Genomic DNA, 15310 nt, shown 5'->3' with positions numbered 1-15310 from the left:
TGTTAATAATCTAATCAGTGCAATTAAAGAATAAACTTTTGCCTCTTAGGCAAAAGTTTTCAATTTAAACAGTATAGCATTTGTACAAATATTTTCTAAACTAAGTCTTGCCCATGAGGCAAGAGTTGCATATATGTTAATAATCTAATCAATGCAATTAAAGAATAAACTTTTGCCTCTTGGGCAAAGGTTTTCAATTTCAACAATTTTCTAAACTAAGTCTTGCCGATGAGGAAAGAGTTGCATATATGTTAATAATCTAATCAGTGTAATTAAATAATAAATTATTGCCTCTGGGGAAAAAGTTTTCAATTTCACCAATTTTCTAAAGTCTTGCCCATGAGGCAAGAGTTTCATATATGTTAATAATCTAATCAATGCAATTAAAGAATAAACCTTTGCCTCTTGGGCAAAAGTTTTCAATTTCAATAATTTTCTAAATTAAGTCTTGCCCATGAGGCAAGTGTTGCATATTTTTTAATAATCTAATTAGTGCAATTGAAGAATAAACTTTTGCCTCTTGGGCAAAATTTTTTAATTTTAGGAATTTTTTTAACTACGTCTTGTCCATGAGGCAAGAGTTGCATATATGTTAATAATCTAATCAGTGCAATTAAAGAATAAACTGTTGCCTCTTGGGAAAAAGTTTTCAGTTTCAATAATTTTATAAAGTCTCGCCCATGAGGCAATAGTTGCATATATGTTAATAATCTAATCAGTGCAATTAAAGAATAAACTATTGTCTCTTAGGCAAAAGTTTTTAATTTCAACAATTTTATGAAGTCTTGCTCATGAGGCAAGAGTTGCATATATGTTAATAATCTAATCAGTGCAATTAAAGAATAAACTTTTACCTCTTGGGCAAAAGTTTTCAATTTCAAGAAAAAAGGAAAAGATCCTCAAGATAGAATCTATGTCATAGAGAGGGCTGTGATTGTTTCCATGTGGATTTGAAGGTATAAGAATATCTACAAGAATTTCCTGATCTAGCTGCAGACCAATGCACCTCTCTAGATCAAACCTACAGGAAGTCGATGTTGATGCTGCTATTGCAGATTTTAACAAACTTAAAAGATAAGCCATTGGCACTATGTTTTTCCTAGATTGTTTTGGTAGTAAGCCAGATATTGTTTCGACGATGATCCTTTGTCTTTTCTGCAAATCTAAATCTATGAAACTTCTTTTAACCAACTGAAGGTCTTTGACGAACAAGCCCTGAAGAGAATTTTGGGCATAATTTATCAAAATTCTGCTGATAATGTCTTTTTTAATGCCTTTCATTTTTACTACTGACAGAACTCTCTGAAAAAAATCTAGATTTAGCATCGCGAGTGATTTTCCCTATTAGTCTGACGGCATCTCAGAATTAATACACTGAATAGGTTTGGGTGGAACAGTATACTCTAGCTTTGACAAACCAGATGTTAGCTGCTCTTACAGGCATTATTTGCAATTGCATTTATTAACTGGCTAACAAAATTTACTTCTTCAGATACTGATAGTAATGTTTTACAGCGATGAAGAACAAATATCAAGTTGGATATGTTTTGAAATACCGCATCCTTAAGGAATACCTCAGTATGAATTTCCAAGTTTTTTTCAGAGATATCTTCTGTCATTTCCATGAACCTGGTTGCACATCTGAGTAAAGCCACATTTGATATGGTAATCTCAATATTCACTCCATAGCAGAACTTTGCAGCAAGTTCAAATGCATCAGATCCGCCAGGAATATCAGTAAGATTGATTCTTGAAACCTTTGTATCCTTCACCTCTAGCAGTAACTTTCTAATTCTTCCACTTAGTGAAACCAGAGAGAAATACAAATAATGATAAATTAGCAATCATATTAGAAATGTATCCAAGATATTCTTCTTTAATTTTTCTTAATTTTAACACGAAGCACATAACTTAAGTTCTGTAGTTCTGTTTTTGCATCTGGCTATTGACTTTTCTTTTCTCCTCAACAAAGCTGTATTGGTATCGGTAGCCTACTTATAACGGCTAAAACATTAATATTTTTGAAGGTACTTTAGACTAGTCATTTCTTTGCACAACTTTTGTTTTTCCATAGACTTGAGCATTACAATGATGATGAAAAATGGTAGATTGAATTACACGAGAGGAAGAAAGATTGTACACTTCATTTTTGTACCTTGTGAAGAGCAAAACTGGCTGATCCTACTTCTATAGTAAGATCATTCAAAACATCAGATATTGGCCTACAATAGAAAATCTAGTCAATGATCAAAACTTGGAACCTTACATTTTTTTAAAAACTTTTTAGCCTAAGGTTTCATGCACGCACAACTTACATCTCAAGAATACCATGCTGGGTTGTAACAATCCAATTTGCTGAACCAGAACACTACAAGGTGCTCATGACCCCAAAGGACCATAAGAAAACCTATGACTAATATATGTACCTGTATACTGCATAAGATAACATAATAATGTAAAAACATGCACTGAAAGGCCATAAGGTTCGATCATTAATATAACTGAATAACGTAACATCTATGTGGGGTAATAGAATACCCAAAACAAAACTGAAGTCTAAAACATGATAGTCTGTATCTAGTCTGCATCTAGTTTGGAAGCCGCTACTGTGTGAAGAATCTGAATAAGGAGTTGATGGGACGTGTCCCCAACAAACTCCAACTAATAATCTAATCAATGAGTTACTAGAAAATTATTATGTCCTCGAAGGATGAGGAATCAATTCTACTTTGACTGCTGAATCTGGAATCTGCTGTTGATCTAGAACTCGTGTCTCTGAACCTATGGTGTAACATAAAAAAAAGCACCATAGCATGAATGCGTCAGTACATATGTACCGAGTATACATGTGAGGTAGGATATATACAAGGGTTTACATACATGAATAATGCTAATTGACTGTCTAACATGAACGTGAGAATACATGCATAAATATGTTACTGTAACTGGCAATGTGATTTTGTGATTTTTGAGTCTATATACTGATAACGTGACATGCTAGTAACTGATATGACTGATAACATAAAGGACTATGTCTGAATAATGATGATAACATGGGTAACTGTATCTGAGTGTAACTGATAACGTGGGTGACTGTAGCTAACAATCCTGAATCTGATGGAACTATCTGAGTTTCGTACTGTATCTGAGTTGACTGTGTCTAAGAGTCCTAAAATCTGAAGAACTATCTGAGTTCTATTACTGAGACTGATTGGCTGTATCTGACAGTCCTGATTTTGTAACATGAAACTGTAGGAAGTAGTATCTAACCGACATGCCCCAAAGGTGCTATGATAGCTAAGCTGGGGCCCAATCTACGCCTTGATTGGAAGGGTGTCAATACCATGGCACTGGTAAGGAAAACATGTGAGTAACCCTCATATAACAGGTAACTCTAATGAGAATGGTGGGAACCCTCACATAATAGGTTAAGCCACCTCATCTACCCTCTAATAGCAGGCTATGATGTCTTAATCTATGCTGGCTACATAGTTCTGGAATGCAAGGATTGCTTTTAGGAATCACACCCTCGTATAACAGGTGAGTCCCCATCCTTGGGTTCACTCGGTGCCAATTCCTACTCCCATCTGGATGGACACTAAGCATGATTTACTAAACTGAACTAAGCATGGACTGAGTTACTGAATTTCCATGGCTAACGGAATACTACTGATATCTAACAACTGACTAAGTCATGAGATCATGAAGATTTTTCCTGAGTCATAAGACTATCTGAAGTCTAAGAGTTCATAGATTAATTGAGAGTATCATGAAAACATGACATAGATCTAGGCACACAGCTAATATTTTGGGTATAACTACCCCCAGGACTCGATGGAAGGAAACTGACATGATTTGATATTCTTGAATACATGATAATCACCATAATACATTTATTGAAGCATTTCATCAAACATCTAATAGGCATAAGCTTGTACATTTATGGGGATTTCATGATATCATGCTAGTTAGGAAAATTTCCTTCATCTAGGCATTTTATCAAACATATGACATGCATAGTACATGTAAACACATTATACAACAATTAAACATCATGCTTCAATTCCAATTCCATCATACAAGGTTTTAGTCATGAGATTTCATAAATATTTATCTATACTAATCAACCTATATGGAATTTATCATCAAATCATGGAATAAAAATCAATTCCTCATTTATCAACAGGAAAGAGAACATACAAAGGATGAAAACATGAAAAAACTCCATAACTTGTAGTTAAAAAGGATTCTTGGACTTATGGACGAAAGGAGTCCATGAATGAATACTATGCATACCTTAGTTCGTGATTTCGTGAAGATTGATGGTGAAATCTTTTTGAATTTGAATCCCTAATAGAAACCCTAGTTTGTTCTTGAGATAAACTTGAGAGAAACTAATATGTTTTGGATGAAAAGTGGCTGAATCATGTGTTAAAGGGATTATATTGAGGTACGAGGTTGACCCTTTTAACCCTGGACACGTCATTAAATTTTTAGTAAAATTTCCCGAGTTGGGCCATTGGTGCAATGCAGCGTTATCGGGCCGTGTCACTGGAAATTGACATTTGGGAAACTGCCCGGTGGTGCGACATGGAGCTATTGCGTTACCACCTTGTCTACGACCTAGAAGCTTGGCGCGATGCGCCAGTATCATGAAGCAACATTGGAATTTGACAATTTCTATTTGAGCTATCTCTGCGATGCGCGGAAGGCTCAGGTCAAACACTGTCTCACTAAAAAGGCTTTGACTTTTCGCCCGGGTGTTAGATTTGGGCGAATTATATATGGATGGAAAGCTTATTCAATTTTACACGTGATAGGAAGTGAAAATTATGGAAATACCATGTGTATAATAATGAATTCTTATTTCAAAGTGAGTTCTAACATCCTTGAGATACTTTTCAAGCTAAGAAAAAAAGCACGAGTATTACAGTGTATGGAGTCTTAAAGTTATCTAAATTCAAACGATGAAACCTTAACTCTTTGGAGAGCATAAGTCAGCTTGATTTTTTACTTGTACATATGACTGTAATTTAGGACCAAAATAGCATAAAAACACAATCTTGAATGGATAAAAATGTTGAAACAAAGTTAACAATACTTTGTGTATGTGCTATTTTTGGATTCAATCTTGCAAAGTGCCAGACATTTTCTGGTGTCATTAAAATGTGGTGTGGAGTAATCTAACAGCTAATTGCAAAACTCATCTATACTAACTAGAGTGCCCTCACAAGATACACATGTTGGAAACTAGGAAAATAATTATTGATGTCTACACCATTCACACCACATCTTGAACAAGAAAATTGAACACATTGGACTTTAGAGGTTTAAAAGGTCAGCTATTTGATTTATCATTTTCAATGATTGTAGCCTTAGAAACTGCTCATCTATTGTCATTATCTAGGGTATATGATATTAACTTTATGAACTGATAGAAACTCTACAATCTTAGGTTTTAAGGTAAGTTCCACAATAACAAAGTCCCTACAACCTATTCAACACAATTTCTCTTCATCTTCTAATGCTAATTATATCATTAGTTTGAAATACTTGGAACTAATTTCTTGTACCACCTTGACCTTATACGTTTGGCCTTCCCAAAATATGTTGAGATCAACATCAACTCCCATATTAAGGGCCTTTCCCTCCAAGACCAACCCCTACAATTACTCAAACATAATTATAACCGCAATAACAAACTCCCCACAACCTGTTCGATGGAATTCTTCAATGGCAAATATGTTACTAAAACAATAGCATATCCCAAGTTCAACTTACGTTCACCTCTCCAAAAATCAAATCAATATGCTAATTATATAACGAGCTAACATTACCATAATGCATCAATAAGCTAAAATTACCACAATGACTTTTGATGATGAATTTCATACCTGAAGAACCCTTTTGACAAAATTTGATTCTACAAATGTTTGAAAGTCGATTCTGAAATTTGGAAGAAAGAGAGGAAGAAAGAGATTTAACAGTTTGGGCAACTTAGCCTTGGGCTTTAGAGAGCCATCGCATGGGTTGATTTTGGAATTTGGAATAAAAAGATGAAGAAAGAGATTGAACATCAAATATTTTAGAGAAGGGTATTTTCGTCCAAAAAATATGACTTAACAAGTAAAGGCTATTTTAACAAAGCCATTTTATTTGGGGCTAAAATTTGAAAGCCACTCTAATTTGGGTCTAGTTTTTAGAATAACCCGATCAAACTAGTATTCTTCTAGATAAGAGTACTACAATTTCATATTTGTATTACATAAATTGTACATATTTGTATTACATAATTGTATTAGCAATCTACTTATAACTTTAATTAAGTGCCTAGAGTCAGGAAATTAAATAGGATGACCCCATAATGGGTGATTTTGCTTTTTTGTCCCCCATAAGAAAAGTATTTAAGGATTAGTCTTCTTTTCTTTTTATGTATAGGAAAAAGCAAGTATATTTGTTCCTCTACACCTCAAATATTTTTACATTTTTATACTCATTTGTCTCTCAACTTTTGTTCTTATTTCTTCTTATTTTCTTTTTTCTTATTTTTTTCTTGTTTTAATTCATTTGTCTCAACCTTTATTTTTTTTCTTTTTTGTTTTTTGCCTTTTTATTCTCTTTTTTATTTTTTTCTCAATCATTATTTATTTTTTATTTCTCCTTTTTTAATTCATTTGTACCAAACTTTATTTTTTTATTTTTCATTTTTATATTTTCTTTTTTTCTATTTTTTCCAAATTTTATTATTTTTATCATTCTTTTCTCAATCTTTTTTATTGTTTTTTCTTTTTTTTTTTATTTTTGTCTTAACCTTTATTTTTTCCTTTTTTCTCAATCTATATTTTTTTCTTTTGTTTTTCTCTTTTTTAATTCTCTCTCAACTTTTGTTATATTTTGTTAGTGGACAGAAAATTGGATAATTAGCAAAGAGGATATTTTTTCTTTAACATCAAAGTAAATTTAAGGGCGCGACTTCTTGTTTGGAAGTACTTGAGGATAAGTCTTGCGTCTAAAGTAAGAGTTATAGAATATTCCATAAATCAAGACACAATGTGGTAGTGTCAAGTATTTCTCGTGGGGCATAACTTGCTGTTTAAAAATCCTTAAGTCTTGCCTCTAAGGCAAGTGTAATTGAGTATCTCATAAATTAAGATATAATGAAGTAGTGTTAACTCTTTTCCTTGGGAAGTAACTTATGTTTCTGGGAGGTGCTTGGGCTATGTCTTGTCTTAGAGGCAAGACTAATGAAACAACTCATAAATCAAAACACAATGTGATAGTATCAAATTTTTTCTATGGGGTGTAACTTGTTGTTTGAAAGTCCTTGGGCTAATTCTTTCCTTTAAGGCAAGATTTATCGAACATCTCATATATCAAGACACAATGTGGTAGTAGCAACTCTTGCCCATGGGACGTAACGTGCTGTTTAAAAGTCATTAAGTTAAGGTGAGAGGTATAGAACATCTCATAAATCAAGACATGATATAATAGTGTCAACTCTTACCCATGGGCGTAACTTGTTTAAAATTCATTAGGCTAAATGTTGTCATTAAGACAAGAGTTATAGAGTATCTCATAAATCAAGATACATTATGACATCTTGCCAAAAGAGGCTAATTTGTTGTTTGAAAGTCCTTGGACTAAGTCTTGACTCTAAGGCAGAGTTATAGATTATCTCATTAATTAAAATATAATATATTAGTGTAAACTCTTGCCCATAGAGCGTAACTTGTTGTTTGACAGTCCTTGGGCTAAGTCTTGCCTCTGAGGCAAGAGTTTTACAATATCTCATAAATCAAAATATAATGTCGCTGTGTCAACTATTATCTATGGTGCATAACTTGTTGTTTGAAAGTCTTTGGACTAAGTCTTGTCTCATAGGCAAGAGTTATAGAGCATCTCATATCAAGACACAATCTGATAGTATTTACTCTTTACCATAGGACGTAACTTATTATTTGAAAGTCCTTGGGCTATGTCCTACCTATAAGGCAAGAGTTATAGAACATATCATAAATCAAGACACAATTTGGTGGTATCAACTCTTTCCTATGAGTCTTTGGGATAAAAATATAATATGTTAGTGCCAACTCTTACCCATCGGATGTAATTTGTAGTTTGAAAGTCTTTGGGCTATGTCTTGCCTCTACGGCAAGGATTATAGAGCATCTCATAACTAAAAATATAATGTGGTAGTGACAGCTCTTGCCCATTGAACGTAATTTTTTGTTTGAAAGTCCTTGGGCCATGTCTTGCCTCTAGGGAAAGATTTCTAAAGATCTCATAAATAAGGATGCAATATGGTAGTGTCAACTCTTGCCCAAGGGTTGCAACTAGTTGTTTGGAACGAATGGAAGTAAAGAAATGATAAGGAAAGAAAAATAATAAAAAGTTGAAGAAAAAGAAAAAAATGAAGAAAACCATTAAAACATAAAAAAATAAAAATCAAAGAAAATAAAAAGAGAAAAAAATAGAACTTGATTGGATAAAAAAATTGAGAAAAAATGAAGAAAAAAAGAAAAAACAAATAATTAAAAAAAATAGAGGCTTAAAAATATAAAAAAAAAGAAAAAAAAAGAGAAAAGGAGAAGTTTTTCTCCTAAATTTCTTCTCTTCTTCCATAAGTTAATATGTTATGCCTTTTATGTGTAATCCTTTGTATCAATAGACAGGGCGGACCTACATTATTTTTTGGGGTGTTTCGGCATCTAGTAAACTCGACGCGGAATAGGTATAATTACATAGGAAATATACAAAAATAGGAATAAAAGATATAAAAGCACCCATTAAAACAAAATGTTGGCTAGGTGGACTGACATTTAGATTGATCTTAAGGTTGTTTACTGGAAGGGGCATCCTGGGTTTGATTTTTTAAGCACCCACAATCCTTAAATTTTGAGTCCGCCACTGTCAATAGAGGTCATTACAGAATGATCAATCTTCAAGCAACACTTATTGGCAAGTGGAAATCCTCCAAATCTAAATTCTAGTGGATCATGTTCCAAATTATGAGTTGATAATCAATTCATCCATGCGAAGGTGTTTTTTGGGCTTAGTATAATAGGTTAAGGTAGGGAAAAAATTAGGTCATAGCTATTATAATATAGAAGCAATATTGTATTTCTTATATTACCCTTATATATAAGCTAAGAAGGGTTGTACCAAAAGTTAAGTTAATGGTGCTTTATGTTTGGGCCTTAAATCTTTTCCTGTTAACACGTGTATTGCTTTATCAAATCACCCGTACTATCGATTCTATTTATCTTCTTTTGTTTGATTTTGCCCTTTCTTCTATTTTTGGATTCCTGCTCCAACTTGAAGAACAACATTATGTTGCTCTACCATATCCACTCAAATTGAGGTTGTTTCCGAAAAGACATCGGCATCTCAGATCATTCATGACGTAGAAATAAGGGCGTATTGTCTTTTAGTATTTCTTTTGGCTTCCCATCATCCATAGATGATCTTCAGCCATGTTACTCGCTAATTACTCTAGAAGGTACCAAAATTTTTCTATTTTAGATCTATATGTTTCTCTGATTTTGTCCCTAATTGATGATGTGCATGCATGCTTTTATTTTTTAAAATAGGGAAGTTCAAAGATAGATTGGAGGATTTTTAACAGATTGATATTGTTTTTTTGTAATTTCTACAATTATATCAGCTACAAGTTAACAATCAAACTTTTTCACATTATATGGAGCTCAAACACCTTCATGGTTAGGGCTGGAACTATATTTAATCTTGCAACTCTGAAGAGACGTTTGGTACAAGTTAACAATCAAACTTTTTCACATGATCTTGCAACTTGTTATCCATTTATGGGATAACTTATCTCATCACTCTATATTAATGGTAGGATGAATAATCAAGGGACTAATTAACACCTTTAACCAAAAGTAGGACAAAATAATTCTATATTTTATCTCAAAATTATTATCCTTATTCCTCATGCCAAGCGACTCCGTAAGGAATTGTTTAGTTTTTTGGACTGTGGGTGGTCTATGATTAAAAGCCACCTAGTTTTCCCTTTTTTTCTATGTTTTGAACTCTTTCTGATCAAGCATGCTCTGTACTTCCTATAATTATAGATGAGAAGACTTTTTATTTGTTATATTAGGACTTGTATCTTCGCTCAAAATTTATCATCAACCCTGATAAGGTGTACAGAATGGCAATGAGAAGACTTAACATAGAAACTAAAATTCTTAAGGTTATGGGTGCTCCATTCTCGAGGACAGACTTGAGAGAATATATGATGTTAGGAGGTGGTATTACTATTGAGAACTTTAAGCCACCGTTTGAGGGAAAAAGATGTTTTTTGATTTTCCTTATACGAGGTTTTGAGCGAAAGGGTTTATTAAGTGCTTAATGTAATATGTAAACTGCTAAATCAGCTCAACCATATTTTAAAAATCTTAAATTGACATCTGAGTTGAGTTTGTTTCCAACTTAAGTAGTAACTTATAAGTTTAAACTGACATGATAAGTTTGAAGTGTTGAACTTGGCCTATGAGATTAGTCTTCCTATAGTGGGTTAGCCTCAAAATAGTTATTCTTGCACTAACTCCAATTTCCCGAAAGGGAAATGAAATCAAACATATTCCTTCAAATTGGGAAAAAGTAAGAAAGAACATTTGAATCGTGATAAAGTTGATTGACAATTGCTTTATAGACATGTAATGGCCTACTTATACATGGACTTATCATGTCATCTTCTGCAATGGTTGCCAAAGCACAATTTCATTTTTTCACCATTCCACCTATTATTGAGATCAGGGACCGCCGTTGTATTTGTTGATTGTATTTTCTTCATAAATCGAACAATAGATTTATCATTTTGAGACCTCTACTTGACAAGGATTCAAATTGACTAAGCAAAGTCTCTGGAGCTTTTGTAATGCCCCAAAATCCTGTCCCAGAGCGTCACATGGTGCTTAAAGCTACAAGTAGATCCAAGATAACCCTTTGAGCCTGCTACTTAGTATAAAGCTTACTTAGAGATAATGAGGGCAAAATAAGGAGTCATGTCATATCATGTCTAACTGAAATCTGAAAGATTACTGTAAAGGTATTAAAATACTGCAAATCTAAACATACTGACCATCTAGTCTGACAAAGCCCCTACTACTCAACAAACTAGAGAGCCATTGGGATAGATCCCCAACTGACTTGAACTGAATTAAAAGCAGTAGAATAACTACAAAATACTGAAGTGTCTGGAGATAGGTCCTCAAACCATGAGGACTCACCATAGTAGAGATGTAGATAAAGGTACTTGGTATCACTGACACTGCTGGGACTAAACACCTAAACCTACATTATGGGACAATATAGCACACAGACGTATATGTGGATCAGCACTTGGGAATGTACTAAGTATATGGGGGTATATGCAACTAAATATCAATACAATAAATCTTTATAGAAAACATACATGGTATTGTAGATGACTCATATAGCTTAAATAAAACTCTCATAAATTATGAATAATGAAACATGTAGTATAAATCACGTGAGCCATTACACTTTGTTCTAAATCTATATTCTTTCTTTAATCTCAAGCTTGTAAACTAGTTGAACTCTTAAAGCAACAACTTTTAGGATATATGCTTTAGTCTTTTGAAAGCAAGGAACTTCTATGACACTCAAGGACTTAAAACCTTAAGAACTTTAAGACTTGAGACTCTAGGAAACTTGGGAGTTTCTTCTAACTGACATAAACCATGTGAGTTACATAGAGTCCAACGTCTTGCCCACGTTGGGGAAAGCTGTTCTATCCTTGCCATCGGAGTAGAATCTTTTACTTTTTAGTGATCACAATAAAGCTTAATTCATGACACCAATCTCGAAAACACTTGAAGATATCACATTAATATAGGAATGTTTAATATGTAGCATGAATTATCAATTCAAATCATAAATAAGAAAAATAATCATGCAATTCAAAACTTGAACAACTTATCAATTTATATTCTCAAAATAATATAATTTAGGAATAGACCCACTTGTAAAAACATGAAATTCATTTATAAAAATCAAATATTTGGGCACAAGAACGAAAGAAGTGTTCTTGTTCAAACCCCACATACCTCAGGTTATGAACTTGGGTGGATAAACTTGCTTGAGACTCTTTCTCGTACCTTTGGGTGAGGGTTATTGAAGCCCTTGACTTGGGAAACTTAAATATTGACTCAATTTGGAAAAACTATGGTGAATTCTAGAGATCCTTGGAAGAGATTTTGGGTAAGGGTTTTTGATTGAGAGAAATCCTAAGAAAAGTTGTATAAGGTGCTTTTAATGACCTTAGATCAGGTGTTTAGACGATTTAAGAGGTGTGGAAAAAGTCCAAAGTTCCCTTTTTAACTTCTGTACGAAGCTGGAAAAATTGAAATGGAAAACCTGATTTTATGGGCCACCGCGATGCGCCACTTTCGCAGTGGCTCATTGGAATTTGACAAACAAGATTCTGGGGGTCACCGTAATGCAGTGCTATCGTGTTGTTCTACTAGTTGGGAATTGGAACTTCAGTTCGATGCACCGCTATCGCGGAGTTCTACTGAAAATTGACAATTGTCAAATAGACCCTCTCCGCGATGCGCCAAGCACTAAAATGACCCTGTTTTACTACTAGGACTTAAATTTGCCATAACTTCTTTACCAATTATCGGATTTGGGCGGATCTTATATCGTTCGAAAGCTAATTAAATTTTCCACATGATAAAAAGTCAAAATCAATGAAATTTAATATAGTTTAAATGTTATACACTTATGAAGTCATTCTTTATCCTTCTAGCGACGAAATTAAGCTTAAGGTAAAGTTCAGGGGTATTACAATATCTCTCCCTAAGGAATATTCATCCTCGAATTATGATTGTCAAGCTAAGATTATGGAGGAAACTGAGTATGAATAGCTAAAGAAACTTGCTAATCGGTCTCTCTATCATTCTAAACTCTTGAATACTTTGGAGATTGCATGAACTTATATTAAGAATAGCTATTTAACTGCAACTTTGATTAGAAAGGGGATGAATTAAGGAAGAATGATGCCTTCGGCTTGATATGAACTTGCAGAGAATAGGTTTGGGTACTTGGATCTCATATCTGACTCAGCTTTCCAAGTAGCGCCCTTAATTGACTGGTTTTGCCACAACACTTTGACCAAGGAAACCTCTTTGTTCCTAAGTCTACGGATCTGGTGGTCTAGAATCTCAACTGGAATCTCTTCAAACAAAAGGATAGACGCGATATTTGGTCTCTCTAAAGGATCCAAAACAACGGAATCACCAATGTGCTTCTTAAGAATGCAGACATGAAAGATAGGATGCACAGCTGACAACTCTGAGAGCAACTCAAGTTCATAGGCTAATCTCCCCACACGACTTAGGATTTTATAGGGTCCAACATACCGGGGACTAAGCTTCCCTTTCTTGCCAAACCTTTTCACCTCTTTCATGGGCAAGATTTTTAGATAAACTAAGTTATTAACTTCAAACTCAAGGTCTCTTCTTCTTACATCTGCATATGACTTCTAAAGACTTTGGACTGTCTTCAACCTTTGTCTAATCAACTTTACCTTCTCCATAGCCTCAAACACTACACCAGGTCCAATCAAAGTAGCCTCACCTACTTCAAACCAACCTATGGGTGATCTATATATTCTATCATACAAAGCCTAAAATGGTGCCATCTTGATGCTAGCATGGTAACTATTATTATATGTAAACTCAATCAATGGTAAATGCTCATCCCAACTACGTTTGAAGTCAAGAGCACGTGCTCTCAACATATCCTCCAAAGTTTGAATGGTCCTCTCAGCCTGACCATCTGTCTGCGGATGAAAAGTGGAACTCAAATAAACTTGGGTACCAAGACCCTTCTGGAACTCCCTCCAAAACTGAGAAGTAAACTGCGTCCCCTATCTGAGATGATAAACAAGGGAACTCCATGCAACCTGACTAACTGTAACACCCTAATTTTCTGAATCGGAATGCTACATAGTGCTTATGACCTCGAAGGACCACAAGCTAACCCATGACTGATATCTGTACCTGGACACTGCAATATATGATATAATAATACAGAACATAAACAATAGGCCATAAGGTTCAACTAAATAAAATATCTGACAAACGTAATATCCATATAGATGGCAAATACCCAAAAACAACTGAAGTCTGAATCAAATTTGAACTAAATTTGATAGCCTCTTAATACTGTCTGAGTAAAGAGTTGAAAGAACATGTCTCCAACTAACTCTGTCTAGCAAAACTGAACTAAAATAATAAATAAAATAAAATAATATCATCCTCGAATGGATGAGGACACACTGCAACTTTGTGACTAGAATGCTAATACTGATCTGGGACACGTGCCTCTGAACCTATGGTGTAACATAAGAGAAAGCACCATAGCACAAATGCGTCAGTATGTCTGAATGTACTGAGTATATGAGTGAGGTAGGCTAAATGCAAAGGGTTATATGCATGAACAATGCTGACTAATATGAACGTGAGGATACATACATGCATAAGAAACTATAACTGAACTCGTGGTGATACTGACTACTGAGTCTGAATACTGACGACATAACTTTACTGATACTGAGATACTGAATAGATGCATGACTATTTCTGACAGTTTAAATTATGAAGAACTGGTCTGATTGACTGTGCCTAAAAGTCCTAAAATTAAATAATGATAACATAAGCTAGGACAACTGGCATAACTGATATAACTGTGATGATCGACAAGACCGATATAACTGATACTGAGTAACTAAATTTGACAGTCTGCGTTCTAATGGAACTATCTGAGTTTCGTTCTATATGGAGTAATTGAATTTGAGATCAATCCTATCTAGTGGGTGATCTTTAAATCTGATGATTCTGATACTGATTAACTATAGTTAAGATCAGTCCTATCTAATGGGTGATCTTGAAGTCTATTTATAGTGATAAGGATTGACTGTCTCTAACAGTACTGAATCTATACTACTGAACTGAGTTGACTGTATATGACAATCTTGAATCTATAATTGAAACTGTGGGATGTGTTTATCTAACCGACATGCCCCTTGCTAAGCTGACTGGGGTCTAATCTCTGCCCTAACTGGAAGGGTGTCAGTACCGCGCCACCAGTAAAGACAATTGCTGTGGAGTCAGTCCTAATCTAGTAGGTGACTCCTGGATCAGTCCTATGCATATAAATGTGCTAACGGGTGACCCCTGAGTATGCCAGTCCTATCTAATGGGTGACATCTCGTAACTACACTAGATACGTAGTTCTGGAACTTAGGGATTGCTTCTAA

General features: G+C 34.3%; 1 pseudogene; it reads right to left on the bottom strand.

Annotated features, from left to right (window-relative positions):
- Positions 1-876: 876 nt before the first annotated feature.
- The window catches only part of LOC107852350, a 41600-nt pseudogene continuing 27166 nt past the window's right edge, over positions 877-15310 (bottom strand).

Source organism: Capsicum annuum, chromosome 4, assembly GCF_002878395.1.
Source record: "Capsicum annuum cultivar UCD-10X-F1 chromosome 4, UCD10Xv1.1, whole genome shotgun sequence".
Lineage (NCBI taxonomy): Eukaryota > Viridiplantae > Streptophyta > Magnoliopsida > Solanales > Solanaceae > Capsicum > Capsicum annuum.
This window is presented reverse-complemented; position numbering and strand designations above follow the sequence as displayed.